This window comes from Calypte anna, chromosome 5 (assembly GCF_003957555.1).
Source record: "Calypte anna isolate BGI_N300 chromosome 5, bCalAnn1_v1.p, whole genome shotgun sequence".
Classification (NCBI taxonomy): domain Eukaryota; kingdom Metazoa; phylum Chordata; class Aves; order Apodiformes; family Trochilidae; genus Calypte; species Calypte anna.
Window position 1 is genome coordinate 5,869,234 of NC_044250.1, and position 17,201 is coordinate 5,886,434.

Sequence of the window (17,201 nt, forward strand, 5' to 3'; positions counted from 1 at the left end):
CCAGTGCAGAGGCTGCAACAGATGAAGGAAATACAGCACAGGTCTGTGCACCTCATGTTTGGGTTAGATTGGGCACTGAAGGAGGCAAACCCTTGCTCCACAAAGCAAAATGATAACCCTAAAATAAACGTGGCAAAGATTTCATATTTTACCCAAAGTCTTTCAACCAAACTGATGCTCTCAACACAAAGTGCGTGCCCATAGTAAAGAAGAAAACAAGCATATCTAAAAAGGAGTGAGTGGGAGATAGGAGAGATGCTCACAGTTTTTGAAGGGCACTGGACTCATTTTAGCAGCAGCCACGGCATTTGCTGTGTGGGTGATATATGTAAAATTTTAAATTAATTATTTTAGTAATGCACCCCTACGTGATTTCTCAGTCTGCAATGTATTTTATACTTCAGGCCATGGTAGGCTTTATAATTAACTACTTTCTGAGCCATTTTAATTAAATTTTTTCCCCAACACCATTATTTCCAAATTAATAGAGAGCTAACATTAAATAGCCTTCTAAATAGAGAGCTGCAGGAATCTGCTCTTGCAGGGTAAAGTACTCAGAATCAAACCTCTAGCCATGCCCTCAGAAAGGTTTAATCAGAAAACGTAGCAGCCAAATCAAAACATGCTGCCAAAAGGGAACCAACAAGGCATGGAAGTCTCTGGTTCAGCCAAAACCTTTCTTGGTGGAAGAGGAAAGATGTTGCCATGGATCCAAATACTCTCATCCTGAATGGTCTTTGTTGGGTTTTTGTTTTGGTGGGTTTTTTTCCCTGAGAATACTCCATTGTTTGGATCTTCCTCTTCAAGCCAGCAATTCTAAAAGTGGAGTCAACTGATGCAGAGATGGGTTCTGTGCAGGGGTGGGATGGTCCATCCACCCTGGGGCTGTCAGAAGGGCAGGAGCCCAGGACAGTTCTGCCTTTTGCTCTGTGGACAGCTGCCCTTTGCCATTGGATGGGCACAATTCACCCCACGAAGACTGGACAGAGATGCTCACAGTCAGAAATTTGTCTTTGGCAGCAAAACCACTTGGAAAATGTCCTGTCTCTGTCCTGAGCCTTCCCTGCTCCTTCTTGGCACAGACACCGCTCCCTTTTGGTGGGACTGCTGAGGTTGAGGTGGGGTCATGGATATTCCCTTTTTTGTTTGTTTTTTTGTTTAACTGGAAGATCTTTTATTTGGTTTTATGGCATTCAAACACAAGACTGGAAAACACCAGCACTGAACTCAGGACTGAGCACTCAGTCACTGAACTGCTCCTCTAATGGCAAAACTCACTTAAAGCTTTACCATCAAACTACAGCTTTAAAGGTAATAATTTGCTCCTACCATTAAAGAAGCATATGAAGAGTAATTAAGACATCGCACCCTTCTTAATCTTCTGCTGTAGAAAATGTCCTTTCAAGTGGTTCAGATTACATTTTTTGTCCCCTTACAGTTTCATACTTCCTTATTTCAACAACATAAGGCACACCCCCTATACTTCACAGAAAGTATGTCAGATTGATTATACATGCAGAAAGCTAAAACGTGGCCCAAATGACTAACTTTTGGAGCTTTAAATGGCTGTTTTCACAGCTACAAGAAAAATAAATGCTGGTGGGTAAAGTCCTGATAATGGTTACAAGCCTCATTTTTCAGTGGCAGCAGTGTTAAAAACATTTATTGAAGTCAATTCAGCATATGAAATAGCACAAAAATGTTTGAATTATGTTAAATGAGCATTTTTAAAAACATATTGAAAAGGAATTTTCTGACATTCCCAATGTATTATTTAGCCATTAAAGTAGTATTTTATCAGTGTTAGGGTTGTATTACCGAGACTGTACTATTATTTTCTTGGGAGGGTAGCAGTGTTAGAATTTTTTCTAATATTCCACTTTTATTTACTATCATTGGGTAGTCAAGAGAATAGCCAAGCAACTATTTCTTCAAAGGCTTTGTAAACATATATTCTTTAAATCACTTGCCTAACTTCACAAAGATATTACCCTGATTTTGAAACAAAAGAAAATCTGCACGTTAATCCCAATGACATTGCTATAGGAACCTTATTTACAGTATGATAAAAAAATCCAGGCCTTTCTTACAGCCTCATTAAATCTAAGCCTCATTTAACTACTAGGACATTTTTACAATGGGTTTACTGACATACTATGATAAATGTCAGTATAACATCCTTCAACAATAGCCCTGACTACAGCCATAACCACAATGTGTATAAACACTGCATCAGTTTTAACAATGCACTGCTCTGAATAGTAGGAAGTGAAGTAACACTAAACACATTTTTACCAATCCCCACACCTCCAAAGCTGCATTTTGCTTTAGTTTGGTGTTTTGTTGTTTTTCCATGGGTTTCTGTTTTGCTCTGGGGGGCTGTTTGTTTTGTCTTCTCAGTGGGAAAAAGAAACATTCTCCTTGAAATCTTGAGAATTAAGATGTTAAACGTCTTAAATATTACAGGAGCCCTTTGAAATTTTGACCTAGGCAGAAAGGTTTCCTGAAATTTGATTCTTTAAAGATAAAAAGGTTGGCAGCAGGATGAAAGCAGCCCTACCCTTTTTTTCCATGTCAGAGAAATGAATGGAATGGCTTATGAATACATGTAGCTCCCCCATTCAGGAGCCACACTGGTGCCTATTTGTCCTGAAATATCAGTGTTAGGTTACTGTGCAAAGCAAAATAATTGTTGGCCAGCATGAACTTGATCCACAAGAACAATGAGGGCCACAACAAGGTTTTAAGAGACTTTTCAGGGTAACACAACATATTAAAAGACATTTCTGTGGGAATCATGCTTTCAAACCACCTTTATAAATCCTTAGCCATTGTAACTTACTTTTGCAAGGAACAGAGATCACAAGTACCAGACTTGTACAACAAACTAAAACTGAACAGGCTCCACTGCTTTCCTGTCCATGGCTGGCCTCTGATTTAATTTCACATCAAATGATACTGCAAAGCTGGACATGGTAAACCTACAGTATTTTCACTGGAGTCTAGGGTCTGACATGCTGTCTAAATGAAATTTCCCAGTTGTCCCAAACACTTTTTATCTTATTTCCATGCCAGCAGTTTGAAATGTCACTATGTATTGCTGCAATGACAGATGACTAAAGGCACAAGAAAGCAACAGAGCTGGTTACTCCAACAAACCATGCCTCCTGGCAAACATGAAAATTTACTTTTGCTCCTAGCTCCTGGTCCACTCCCAGGTATTAATGATAACACTCTACCTTGGACAGTATTAATAAAAAAAAATAAAGGAAAACATCCTTAAGAAAACTTCTGTGTAAGAGATGATGCCTCCTGCTCACTGGAATTTCAAAATCTGCAGACTATTTTTCAACTACAGTAGGGAGAAGACCAGGGAAATACTGAACATCACTCTAATTTATGTATTTCTATCAACTACAATGAATTGTTCTAAGGACACCTTTAAGACCAAACTAGGAACTTAGATTACTCTTCTAAAAATCTCTTATTCTTGCTGTAATGAAATAATCACCTTCAGCCCTTAAAAGGCAACTTCATTATATAGGCTTGCTGATACCATAGAGCTGGCATCCACTTGGAATCTGAGTAACACTCCTGTTCGTTCCCCTCACCTCAACGAGACAGGAAGACTTGCCACTCAGCATTGGCTTTTCTGAGCAATGCTAAAAAAAAGAGCAGTGAGAGTTTGAATGCAACAACCTCCATCCAGAAACATCCAGCACTCCCATCAATGTGTGTGAAATGCTGGTCTCATTGAAGTCAATGTTCAAAATTTCACCCATGATTTATTTTTCAATAATCATCTCTCACTGTCCTGGCTCTTTGATATTGCTTTGCTTCTCAGACTACAGCAGATAAAAAAATGTACATTTCTATTAGGAACAGCCACTTGAAAACTTCACATTCTACCCTCTTTATAAAGCCCTGCTGCCTTCCATCCTCATTCTCTGATACAAGCTGTTATTCAGCCTTCACCTGCCTTTATTCTCAGGACAAAAGTAATTCTGACTATCACAATAACTTCTGTGTAAAAAAAAAAAAAAACAAAACCAAACCTAAAAACCCAACAAACAAAAAATCCCAACAAGCAAACAAACAAAAAAACCCAAAAACCCAAACCAGAGATCATCATGGTCTTTCTTATAAGCATTAGGAAACGAACTTTTGAGAGTAGTAGATGTAGGGCAAAAATAGGGTTGCACACCACGTTTTGGCTAGAGTTCCCTGAAAATGCAAATCTATACAACTATTTTAACAGTACACAACCAAGGCCCCAGGTGATAAGAATCTACCATGACCAAGAGGGTATGAGATAAACAATATTTTGCAGATATATTTTCAGAGCTCAAGTGAGATGGGCCTGAAAGCTTCCTCTTCCAGGGATGCAAGAGATTACCTGCCCCCAGGAGACCCATAGCCAGAGCCATTTCCTTAGCTCACCATTCCTTTGCTACACTTGGGAGAAAGGAGGGGGAAGGGAAGCATAAGACTGTAGACAGTGATTTCAGTTTATTCAATACTCCAGTGGTTAGAAAACTTCCTCAGAAAGTTCTCATCATTCAGGAGACATGAATTATATGCTCTTTTAAAACCGAGCAGAAAACTACAGGAATAGCTTCATCATCCCCAGCAGGCAAGGCCAGTAACTCTATGCATGCATGCACACACATGTAATATATCCCATATATATTTGTTCATATATATATACATATATATACACACACAAGATCTACCACATTACATGCTACACAATTATAATTAAACAAAAAGCATGTAGAAAATGAGCATGATATGGCATGTAAAGATTGTTTGATATATTTGCATACCAAAACATACAAACTGTGTTAAACAAATGTTAAAGCAATTCAGCTTCAGCCTGTTAAGTATGGACTTATAAAAATGAGATCAGTATTTAACTGTGTTTCAATGTCTAATTGCTCAACTGCAAGTTGTATTTGGCTAGATGAATTAGCAAAGTATTTAAAATACAAGCAACCTCTGCCTGTCAACATTTTTCACTGCCAAAATCACTGTCACCATACCCTTACTAAAGCTAGTTTAGCCCTTCTCTAGCTTTATTTCTTATAATGAATGCATCAGGAACAGAGGCGACCTGTTATTATAAGGTACAATGAATTAAACCCAGGGTCTATTAATACTGGAGTCCTTGTCAGCTAAATTTAGCCATTCAAAAGTCAAATGTTTGGTACAATCTACTTTGCTGGGATCCTTTTTAGGTAACAGAGCCTTGCAAATGGTTCAGCTTGTTCACAGGATGATGTTTAAAGCAGCTGGTATGGATTGCAGGTGCTGCTTTCTGTGCCTTTAAGTAAAAAGGGATCTGAGGAACTCCTTAGCTTCAACTCTCAGACTGTAGAAACAAAGAAACTCATCAAATATTCAAGCCCAAAAAAACAACAACAAAGAATTTACTATTCCTTAAGGAGCACCACACATTATATTAAAAAAAGCTTCTGCAAAAAACATGGTGAGAAAGGTGTTTGTTCATGTGAGTGTGCATGTATATATACAGCATATAAAATCTGACACCTAAAAAATATATATACACCATCTCCTGGCAATTCTGAAAACCCTTCAGCATGTTTTTTCTTTGAAAGTGTGCAATGCTTATAAGAAAGCAACTGTGGTACTGCTTTTAAGCTATTTTAGTAAGGTCCTTTGACAAGCTTCACATAAAATATTCAGCATTGATGCTTTCAAGTCCACACAATTTAACTTAAAAAGCTCTCTGTCTTACAACCCACATTATAAATAGGGTTATTATAAAGGTGGTGTGTGGATTAGATGCTTTCCCATATATTCCCCACCTGCCTTTCTAAGGTGTGATAGTATTGTACTGCATCACGAACACTAGAAAAAAATATAAAACAATATTTTTAGAAGTTAATTTTTTTAGCAAAAGTTGTAATAGCTTTTAAAAAACCTGAAAAAATGCCACGTACTGTTTCACAGTCAAGTTTGCTGAAAAGCTGTTAGAATTAGAAGGGTCCTGTCTATTTAGCCCTCTAGTATAAAACTATATTGGCCATGTCTTTTCTTGGCAAAGCTTTCGCCTTCTGAAGTAACTTCTGAAATTAAATCCTGGCTTTACAGAAGTGAGGAGCCAATGCTACTGGCTGCAGAGGCAGCTGGCTTTCACCCCTAAACTTTATTTTTATCTGCATAATGAGCTGACACCTGCTCAGTGTAAGGAAGTTCTTTTAAAAAAATCCACTCTGAGATACTGGAAAACACCTCCACTGTGGAAAACACAACACTCCCATAACTTTTCATACTATTGTAGCAGACAAACCTTTCTTGGGGCACGGTGCTTCGAAGTCAAGCAGGTATTCTTGCCAAGGTGCACAAACAGTGCTCCCATCTTGCTGCCTTTAGACCTGGCTGGCCTCGTTCAGCGCTTCTTCTCCAGACTCACCCAACCTCCTCCTCCAGCTGCTCCAGAGTGAGCTGAGCATGCACTGGGAAGCTCCCCTTTTATTGGTTGCCCAATCCTGCTCATGGGCAGCTGGGGTAACCCTTAATTGGGAACAGGTGGGCTTAGCACAAGCAGTTGGGGTAACCCTTAATGAGGCACAGGTGGGCTTGGAACAAACAGTTGGGGTAACCCTTAATGAGGCACAGGTGGGCTTAGCACAAGCTCCCGCCTCCCACCTTGTAATTAGCCACACCTGATTGCCTCATTTCGCTACATACATAGCTGCAATGAAGGACCCTTTTCAGGCATAAAGAAAAAAACATTTTCAAATTCTTACAGGCCTGGAGATTTCAATAGATATTTTTAAGCTATTTAGATGCCAAAGCTGGCATCAAGATGGAGCTATGGTTGAGCCTGTGTGCTGTATTTTAAAATCTGCAGTTCTTCATTAGGCAGAATTGCAAGTACAGTACTAAAACTTTTCTCATCTGCTGTCTAGGAACTTCAGGATCAAGCACATAATTCAAAGGCTACTGAGATCAGTGGAAAAAGTCTTAGTGACTTCAGAAAACTTTGGATTATCCTTGACTATAGAACTTCATGATAAAATTGAGACTAATAACCCTTAACTCCTACATGTGTTATGCAAAGATATTTTAACTTCTGTTGAACTCAAACTATAGGAAATAGTGATTTTAAACTGGACTTGATACATTATATGGTCACTGAGATATTTCCTATAAATATTTTAGATGGTAATTCTATTCTTCCCAAAGAGAAAATGACTTCATTATCAGGGCTTTCTGCTCACACTATTCATGGAAGCAGATATACTTTTTTAGCATATTTAAAGATATTAAATTATGAAAAGCAGTTCACATAGGGTAACTATCAAAGGTAATTATTTGATTGTTCATTATGTAGATTTATTTATTGTAAGTGCCATGTTTTACAATATGTTACCAAAATGAGATACTACTTCATAGCCAAAAAAGCCTCTTTTGGCACTAGCAGATTGAAAATCACTGTAACATGTTAGCCCAGCCCTATTAAAATCCAGACACACTTCCCTTTGCTATATCAATATTGCACAGCCAGTGTAATTGATTTCCTCATCCAAAGCCCCCCAGGTCAGTCTGCTGTCTTTCAAGAGCTATGTATGCCCATAGGTAAATATGATTTCCCAATTTCTGTCTTTTATAATCTACTATTTAACCTCTGAGCATATGTTTACCAAAGCCTCTACAACCACAATGTCTTACAATGCAGGGTTTATACAATAATTTCTGCTTGACTGCAACATCTAGCAAAACAGGGTGAGAACCTGCCTGTATTGGGGGACAAACTGTCCTGTCTTCTCATCACAGATTTGACAGTCATTTACATGGACTGAAACTTCATCTCTCACTGAAATGGGTAGTTTTCCCATTGATTTAAATTTTATCAAGATTTAATTCTAGACTATTGGCAAGACATTTACTGGGGAGTTATTGCAAACCATATTTCATCAGTGGTTATGGTACTAAAACCTTGGAAACCCAGAAAGAAGGATCAGAAGAACTGGATCAAATGCTCACTGAGGTCAGTGGAAAGATGAAGTGAATGTTGGATCATACCTTGTTTACAAAGCACCATATTCTTTGAAGAGTTATGAAAATTTTACAGCGAGGATTAGAGGCATGATGCTATCTATATAAAATCCTCATAAAACACAAAGTAAGAGAGTAGATATGAATGGCAAACAGCCAGTAGCATACCCTCCAAAGTTATTAAGAATTAAATGTTGCCAATCAGCAACAATCAACCTTCTCTAATCATACAATATCTTGCAGATTTTTAAGAAGTACAATAGCAAAAACAAGAATAAAGGTAATGGCAAGAACCATTTAAGACTTAAACCAGCCCACCCTGAGAACAATCAAACACTTTCTTTTACAAACCGGTGACTTCTTGGCACAGGGTAACATTGTTTTTCCATCGGCTCCTGAGGTTTTTCTATAAGTAACACAGTCTACCTAATCTTTCTGCAGTTCCTTCCCAGTGCCATGCAATGCTCTGCTTCCCATGGCATGCCCTTGCTCTGCACCTTGCCCCTGTTTATCTACCTTATCAGCTCAGGAAGAAATTTCGGCAAAACTCTTCCTCTGGTCACCGATATCTCTGGGAACTGAACCCATTAAGATATTTCTGACCCTACTCATGCTATTTTAACTGTCTGTTGTACAGGAAGGAACTGATAAAAATAGGATTACAATGCCCTTACAGATGAACTAGCAGGAGGTTTGATTGTGATTGATGCCTGAATAAATATACAATAACAGACCCTACTTTTCAACACTGCTTTTGACAGAAGGTAAGAAGCAGCGTCGGTTTTCACTGCCTGGACTGCAGGATTCTTTCCTTAAATACCTGGGAACAGCCTTTGATTGAAGATTGAATCTTCAACTTTTGGTCTAATTTTTCAGTAATGTGCAGGAGATAGTTATTAGTAGGTAGGAATGAATATTAGTATTATTTGGTGAGGTACAAAGGTGTGTTTTTTCCCACAGGTGCAGCCCACCCCCAAGTTCAAATGAAGGTCTAAATTCCTTTGAAGTCTAAATCTTCCTCACAGACACCCAGTGCCAAAGTGACTCTACTGGAAAAATAATCAATATCCTGATAGATCCATGGAAAACAAATGGACTGGAGTTTGGGGAGGGGAGGGCTGGCATTGCCCAAGTCTTTGACAATTCATCACTTCCACGGCACAAGTTCTCAACACGCATTGGAGTACAGACTTGGTGTGGGGAATGCTTTTTATAGTAAAGAAACCTTAGCAAGCCCCTTGATGCATTTAAATAGCAAAAAGGGAACATAGTATTTCCAGACAGTTTCCTCTGACTCCACTGTATGCAGAATAGACTGAGGTCTGTCTGCATTCTTTTATTTTTTATTAATAAACCAATTATTAACGAGCAATGCTTCTACTATCCCCAAAAGAAATGTCAGGCAGTAAACTTAGTGTGGGTTTTATTAACCTTCCTCTTTCTGGAGAAGAGGGCTTCAAGTGTCCTGAAATCACACGTTATCAGCTCCCACTTCAAGTAACACAGCTATCTGTTCCACTTCAACCCTATCTCAAATACGCCCCTTCTTATCCTGCAAAAAATAGACACCTACTTAGCTTTCCAGTGCACTGATCCAGCCAAGTACTTAAGGAAGTACACAAACTTCAAGCAGGCAAACAATCCAACTGGCTCCTTTGAAATCATTCATGGAACAAAGTCTGCATCTGCTCAGTACCTTCCTAGATCACCTTGCTAAAAATAAATTAACAGTGCTTCACGTGCAGAAATTACTGTCCCAGTAGCAAGTAGTGAGGAATGCACATAAATATTACAAGATTAATTTTGTAGATGAAGAAATTAAGGTCAAAAACCCAGTTATTTCCTGCTCCTTGTATGGTGAGACAGTGTCAGAGTTGGGACTCCCCTTCTCACTTCCCTCACCCTTATGCTCCATCCTTCTGGCAACCACGGGGCTCTCTAGAAGCCCAGGCAGCATTTGGGGCAGCTGCCTAGCAGCGTGCAGGTCTGCAAACAAACTTTAAACATTCAGTTTCACAGATCAAATACTATAATTAAAAAGAAATAGTCAGGTCATTAAGCTGTGATATATACCACCACAGTCTTATTCAGGAAGCAGAAGGACCAGAGCTCCTTGAAGATACGTGTTCTACTAGCATGGTAACTGTGCTAACTATAATTTTTTAAGGCATTTCTGACATGAATATGTAATCAGCTGTCACAAACTATGGACACCTTTCATGAGTACTCTTTTGCCTCTACACTAAGAACCCATGACACTGCTTTCTATCTGGAGTACCTCTGCTTTTAAAATCAGATCCTGGAGAAGCAGGAGGCAACATGATGCTCATCTGTACACCACAGATTAAGAAGTGGCACTGAAAATTATCTCCTAGTAAGTCTAAATTCAGAACAGAATAAAATTCCAGTGTAATTGGGGTGGGGAGGTGGGTAGAGATGGAGGAGGTATAATTGTTCTAAGAAAGGATAATTCCAGCTAGTAAGATTTTAAAGTCCTTCAAAATTATAATGCTATTTCATCACAATTAATTTTTGTAAATTCAGTAGTGTCAGCAGATGAAAATAAAATAGTAGATAAAAGTGTATTATCCCAGACTTTGGCAAAATGTGATACAATCCCTAATGCTGGCTTGCCTGTGAGGACTAACACACACACACAAATAGTGACTAAAAGGCTATAAACAAATAGATTGCAGCAGCACAAGGGAAGTGTTAGTGGATTGCCACAGGGACTGGCATTAGGATCAGTTTTATTTAACATCTTTATTAATGATCTGGAAGAAGGGGTAAACAGAACATTAATTAAATTCACAGATTTCAGTATAGTGAGAGGTGTTATAAACATGACAGTGTGGAAAGAGATTGTGCAAAACGAGGTTAGAAGCTCTGAAAGAAATAAGAAAATGGGATTCCTTCTGAAAAAAATGCAGGCTAATACATCTGGGAAAAATTAATAAACATAAATAATCAGTGAAAGGAAGAAACCCAAAAGCTGTTAAGCTAAAACAAAAGACCTAGGGGAAGCAGCTGACACCAAATTATGTATGAGCTTCTAACTTGAACACAGGAAATAATAAAATTATCTGGGCTACATACAAGATATAAAAAAGACACTGATGCAACTTTGGACTTTCTGAAGAATTGATGAAACATACAGTCACCACACTGCATCAATTAGCCAAGTACCTCAACTCAACCACACAGTTTATTAGTGACACTCATACAGAACATTGGGATTTGCTCCTGAGACACTTCTGAAGATTTAAAAAAACCAAGAAAACAAAAAAATCCAACCAACCAAAAAAACAAACACACACACGCCAAAAAACCAAGCAAAACAAAACACTCAAACAACTACAACAAAAAAGTAAAAAAAAAAAAAAAAAAAAACAAACCCAAAAAAAAACCAAACAAGAAACCCAACAATACCCAGGAATACAAAAGAAGAAATCACTTAAAATAACAAAGAGCAAAAGAGAAAAACCTGGAAGGATTATTAAGATTGAATATGTAATGTAATTGACACAGGGTCTGAAAGATACTTGAATGTAAACATCACAAAAGGTACAAAGAAACCTTCAGGCTTGTCTCATCAAATATGGTACTATTTGTCATTGCTTTGGGGTTTTTGTTTATTTGGTTTTGTAAATTAAATGAATATAGGAAGACTGTAAGCAGGGTATTAGTTCCCATTCTTCATTCATTAAATCTGGACAAGATTCAAAAACAGAGCACAGAGATGATCATATGATGGCAGAATGACTTAATAGGTCTTTTCCATCTCTACTTCCCATGATTCTGTAAGAGACAATAAGCAGAGAGATGACCCACTGCAAAATTAAATCACTAGGAATCAACTGGAGAATGAAAATTAAATCACAGTATTTTCTTCTTTGTATGCATTAGCATTAATCACATGCAAAAGTAAAATATTAGTTAATTTGATTCTCTGTGCCTTCCAGACTCTGGTCAAAATGAATCAATGCAGGAAAAGTGATTTCTCTGATAACTGGGGAGAGAGGAAAATAGGAAAAAAAAAAAAAAAAAAAAAAAAAAAGGGCAGGGGGGAGAGGAAGCAAAAAAAAAACCCAACAGTAGAAACACCGGGTAGAAAAGAAATCACCAGAACGGAACTAGAGAACACCAGGCTAGCCAGGGGGGCTTCTTTCTTCTGAATTCCTAATAAGAACAATACATGTAAAATTTCACAGTGGTGGCTTTGAAACTGCATTATCCAAAGACAGCTTGAACTGGAAAGAAAATCATTTTGGACAGCAGAAATGATTACTAAATTTGTTGAAATGCCTGTTATTACTGGTCTGTAAATCTCTGGAAAAAAAAGTGGCTTTGCTGTTTGGGACCTTCAGCCAGCCAGCCCTTGGGAAAACCTCAGGTTTGCTACAAGGAGAAGGTGGTGGTCACCCAGAATCCCAGCTCCTCCTCAGCCAACACAACGAAGAGTGGGCATGATGAATTTTCAAGGCATTAAACATTTGGGAACCCTTTCTCCCAGATTGCTGTGGAACAGCTTATTTGGAGCATGAGAGCTGCTCCCTTGGCCACTTGTGCCAGGAGCACACGGGTGATAAAGCACAAGCCAGGGCCTGACATCTGCACTGCCTCAGCCCAGGGAGGTGTCAGGCTGGCATTTAGCTCTGCTCTTTAGACCACAAAAGGTCAAACTGGACAAACCACAGCCTAGGGAAGCAGTTTTCCAGCTGGGAGTGAGGCAGCACAAAGCCTTTCAAATTAGCAGTTAAAGGATGGCAGAAAGCAGTAAGGGACCAGTTCTGAGGATTCAGGTGTGGACTTCCCTGGCAGTCCAGACTGGGCCAGTTTTGCCAAGTCTGGGGGTTTAAACTTGTGCATTACAGAAATTGAGGCATGCAGAGGGAAAATGGGCATGAGCAGAGTGAGAGGCACACACAGCCACCAAGACAAACCTTGCTGTCTTTGCCCCATGGCCAGGATTTTTTTCTAGACAGCAGCCTAGCAAAACCATAAAAAACCCCATCAGGACCAAAACAAACAAACACCACCAAAAACCACCCACAGAAATGGTATAGAAAAAAAAAATGACTAGTGGTCTGTTTTGTTTCTTCTGATACATTTTAAAAACAAATACTTTTATCCTACAGGGAGGAAATACTGTATTTAATTAGAAGCATAAATCATTCCACTTTTATAGTTAGTAATATCTTCTATAATGAAACCAGATTACTTTCTCACTGCACATGCTGTTTATTGTTCAAATTTTACAACAAGTTCAAATGATGGAAGTATTACAGAACAGTTCACTTTGGGGGTTTTTGTTTATATTTTGCCAACTCTTAGGTTGGGTTTTTTTGCCATATATACATCAGCAGAAATCTGCCTGGTCTTCTACATGCTACAGAAACGTATGCACTAACTTCAATGATTCCCTGAGTATAACGGGGACAGATTAACCTTTAAAACTATATTAAAGAGTTCAAAACTTAGCCCCCCCCTGCAAAGTTTGATTTTTAATCCTTGAATTCAAAGATGGGGCAGGTTCCCATTCAAAACACTCCTAACAAGTGGTTCTGCTGGGGAAGGATCCATCCTGCAGCTGCCCCTTGCTCTCTCTCTCTCTCCACGTGCAGCCACAAATGTCACTAACTTAAGCTATTGTCTATAGGATTGCAATTACTTTCCTCTTTCTATTTTCCCCATCCTACAGCAACACAACCAAGATGTAAATACAAAGAAAGTGCAGCAGACACATTACTGAATTTCACTGCCATTTCAGCCAGCCCCAGCAGCTCTCTGCTTTGGACTGATGAGGAAAGCACATTAAGCACTTGCAGCAGAACATCCAAGTAGACCTGTTTTGCAGCCTGATTAATAGAAACAACCTCTGAGGACTAATCACAAGTCAAGCCCTGTTTTGTAGATTAATAGAACAAAGGCACAAGAGAATAGGAAGGTTACAGGGCTGGAATATAAATAAGAAAAGGTGTACACTCTAGGTAGTTTGACTGCTAGTAATTATCAGCTCAAGGCACATCCTCAGGGCAAGGTCTCACTGTTCTGTGCTAAAGCAGCTCAGTTCCAGATGGATGATCAGGATCTGCAAGTCTTTATTATCTGTATTTTAACTCCAAAATTTATGAAACAACAACAAACCTTTCCCAGAAACAAAGCAAACTTTCACCTCACATTTAAGGTACCATTTAAATTTCTATTGGAATTGAGTGATTTCAAAATTCTACCTGACCCTGTGAGGCAGAGCCCTGCTCCTGCAATGCCACCCTGGCCAGAGGGTTTTGCTGACCCTGAGAAGGATTCCACTGCATGAAGAAAAGGTACTCAGCCAGAGAAAAGCCCTACAAATAAAACCCTTTGAAATTAAATGCTAGATAACACACATTTTTTCATTACCTACACTATGGCTAATGTTCCATAACAATTAGAAGTTATGCATCTACACAATTACCATGGGAAATTACAGGATTTTTTTCATTTATCTTCTTTTGAAAGTATTCAATGTGCTTTGCTGTAGCAAAATGTAGTGAAAATAATGTCAACACTAAATGCTGCATCTGTGCCTGCTTCAGAGCTCCAGAAGCAGTGTAGGTACCACTTGCAGCCACTTTATTAAATATGTGGAGTCTGCTGTCCAAAACCTTCAGTGAACTAAAAAATGCCCTCCTGAATCCAGAAAGGATGATTGCATTCTTTACACTTCAAAATACCTCCTTATCTATAGAAAGATTAAACAACATAGTGAACTCTTATCAGAGTGATTTATACTTCAATTACTTCCACATTTCCTAAGCTCTCCCGAAAGTTCAAACACTTCCAGTACTATGCACACAAGAACACAAGGAATGCCATTCTTGAACACTATTAAAGAAGATCTACCTGTTAGGCAGTGGAACACATCCTTTCTTAAAATGGTATTTTTCAGGTTTGTCAACAAATATAAAAGCTGTGTTACAGTCACAAATAGAAGAAGGAGATAATAAGGATTGAAAAAACTAAACTCAGGTACCCAAAACCCTGCAGATTACAGTGTATTGGAGCACTCTGCACTAAAACTGGGAACAATTTATGACTACAGCTTTTGAATTAGCACTCCTTTTGCCTTACTCCTCCATTTTCCTGTGATGCAGGACATAGAAGTGTCCCAAGCAGCCCAGATGGAACAAGAGAGGTGATAAAGAGAACACCTTTCTTGTAGTTTCTTGTTATTACGTTCCTGGTTTGGAAACAAGATGCATTAACATCTGTGCCAGGAAGAGAAGACTGAAAGAGTCATCCTTTCTTCTTACATAAAGCTTTCTTATACAAAGTTTGAGGAGATGCACAGACCCCAGGTATATTCTTTGGGTACAAACTCAAAGTTTTCTCAAGAGGACGACACAGCCAGCAGCTGCAAAGATCAGCTTTTGTCAGGGAGACAGAGATTTACATGTGTACAGAAATAAACTGTCTTTCTGATGGACCAGACCACACAACTTTCAATTCCACCCATCCCACAAATGCTGCTGAAGCATCAAAACGTCAGGAAAGAGCTCTCCAGGAGCAGATGAAAGAAAGTTGGCAGAGCTGCAGATCCAAAGCTCAAGTACTCAAAACATTACTTGTAAAAGAAATACGATGACAGAGTGGTCAGATGACTTTAAATCATCACAAGCTCATCTGCGAGGAAGCATTATTTCCTTTGCCAAAGTAGCCACATAGGCACAGGGTTTCCAGGCATGACATAAATGTCAGTACATAAGGCAACCCCCTAAGCACATATATTAAAAGGAGACTGGGTTGTTTACAGTTAGTTACTGGGTTGTTACAGTTAGTAGGTGGCAGCTGCCACCACTTTTTCCTGGGTACTCTGCATGTGCAGTTCATAAAAAAAGGTCCTTATCTGTGTTGCTATCCTTATCCATGTTGCTATTTTCATTCCATGTTATCCCAAGGGCAGGCAAACAACAAATGCAGCCCAGACTTTATATAGGATATCTTTTTTATATTAATGACCTTGCCTGTACATACAGATTACTATAATTATAGCAAGATTGGGTAAATTATAGGTCTGCATGCACAGACACAGTTGCCAGCAGGTACAGCTCACCTGCTGGGCTTTGTCATATGAACTGGGCTGTGCTGGAGCAGGCACTTTTGGATAACCAAAATCTGTGAAAACACATCTGTGCCACATCTGTGAAAGCACAAGGATGAGCTGCTGGCATCTTCCTGCTTCTGAACTGCTGCTTAAGCCTTCTCTCTGAACTCATGGATACAAGTGTAGCTCTCAGCCATATTAAGATTTTGATGTTTAACAAGTAGAGTCAGAAACGTCAGCAACTCTCACACTTTAGATGCACACAAAACCATAATACACACTAGCACCTAAACATTTCCAAGGTTGCTAGAAATACCCAGCAGTCTCATAGATTTTCAACAGAATCCATGAGTGTTGACCAGTTCTGAAAGAAGTTGCCAGATCTATTCTACTGAATGGATTCTCATGAAAACCTGATGAATGTAGCTGTCATTCTTGACCTTTATGTCTAGGCTCAGATTCATGGTCAGTGTTCTCTTATGTGAAGTGCTTGAGCAATTTTTGCTTTATTTCATAGCTTCTGTGAATATCTTCAAGCATTTTATACACATGCCATGGTACAGTTAGCATTCTGATCAATAACTATTAGATCAATATGACCCAAATCATCTCGAAAATAGTAATGAGAAATCTTATCTTTCACTGGGAGCTAACATAGTCACTTGCTACTTGACTGACTTCTGTATTAAAAAGAAGTCCAATTTTTCAAATAGAATTTCTCTTCCATTTCTATTGCATTATAACACCACCACATCACAGGAGCTTTACCATCAGCTCTACCAAAGCAATGCAAATTCTTCCAAGTTTTTCCTGTTTGTACTTAATAGATGAACTATGAGTAAGACATCTATAGACTACACCTCTTTCACATTCCTGACACTACACAGGACAAGACCAACCTTCTTCCCTCTCTCCCCAATCTCATTTATTTCATCACACCATCTACAGACACTTGAAAGTATCCCTGGTTTTTCCAATTACAAATTAATTGGAAAGAGTTTGCAGACCTTGCTCCATGATGCAGTCTGTAGCACCTAAGCTGAAAAATCCAGGAGTTTTGTAGCATTCTCACTAATCACTACTCTTTCTA

The 17,201-nt window shown here is 38.8% G+C and overlaps 1 protein-coding gene across 1 annotated transcript in view; it reads right to left on the minus strand.

Annotated features, from left to right (window-relative positions):
* The window catches only part of MPPED2 (metallophosphoesterase domain containing 2), a 94,756-nt gene that overhangs the window by 16,755 nt on the left and 60,800 nt on the right, over nucleotides 1–17,201 (minus strand). The gene's annotated exons all lie outside the window — the stretch shown is intronic.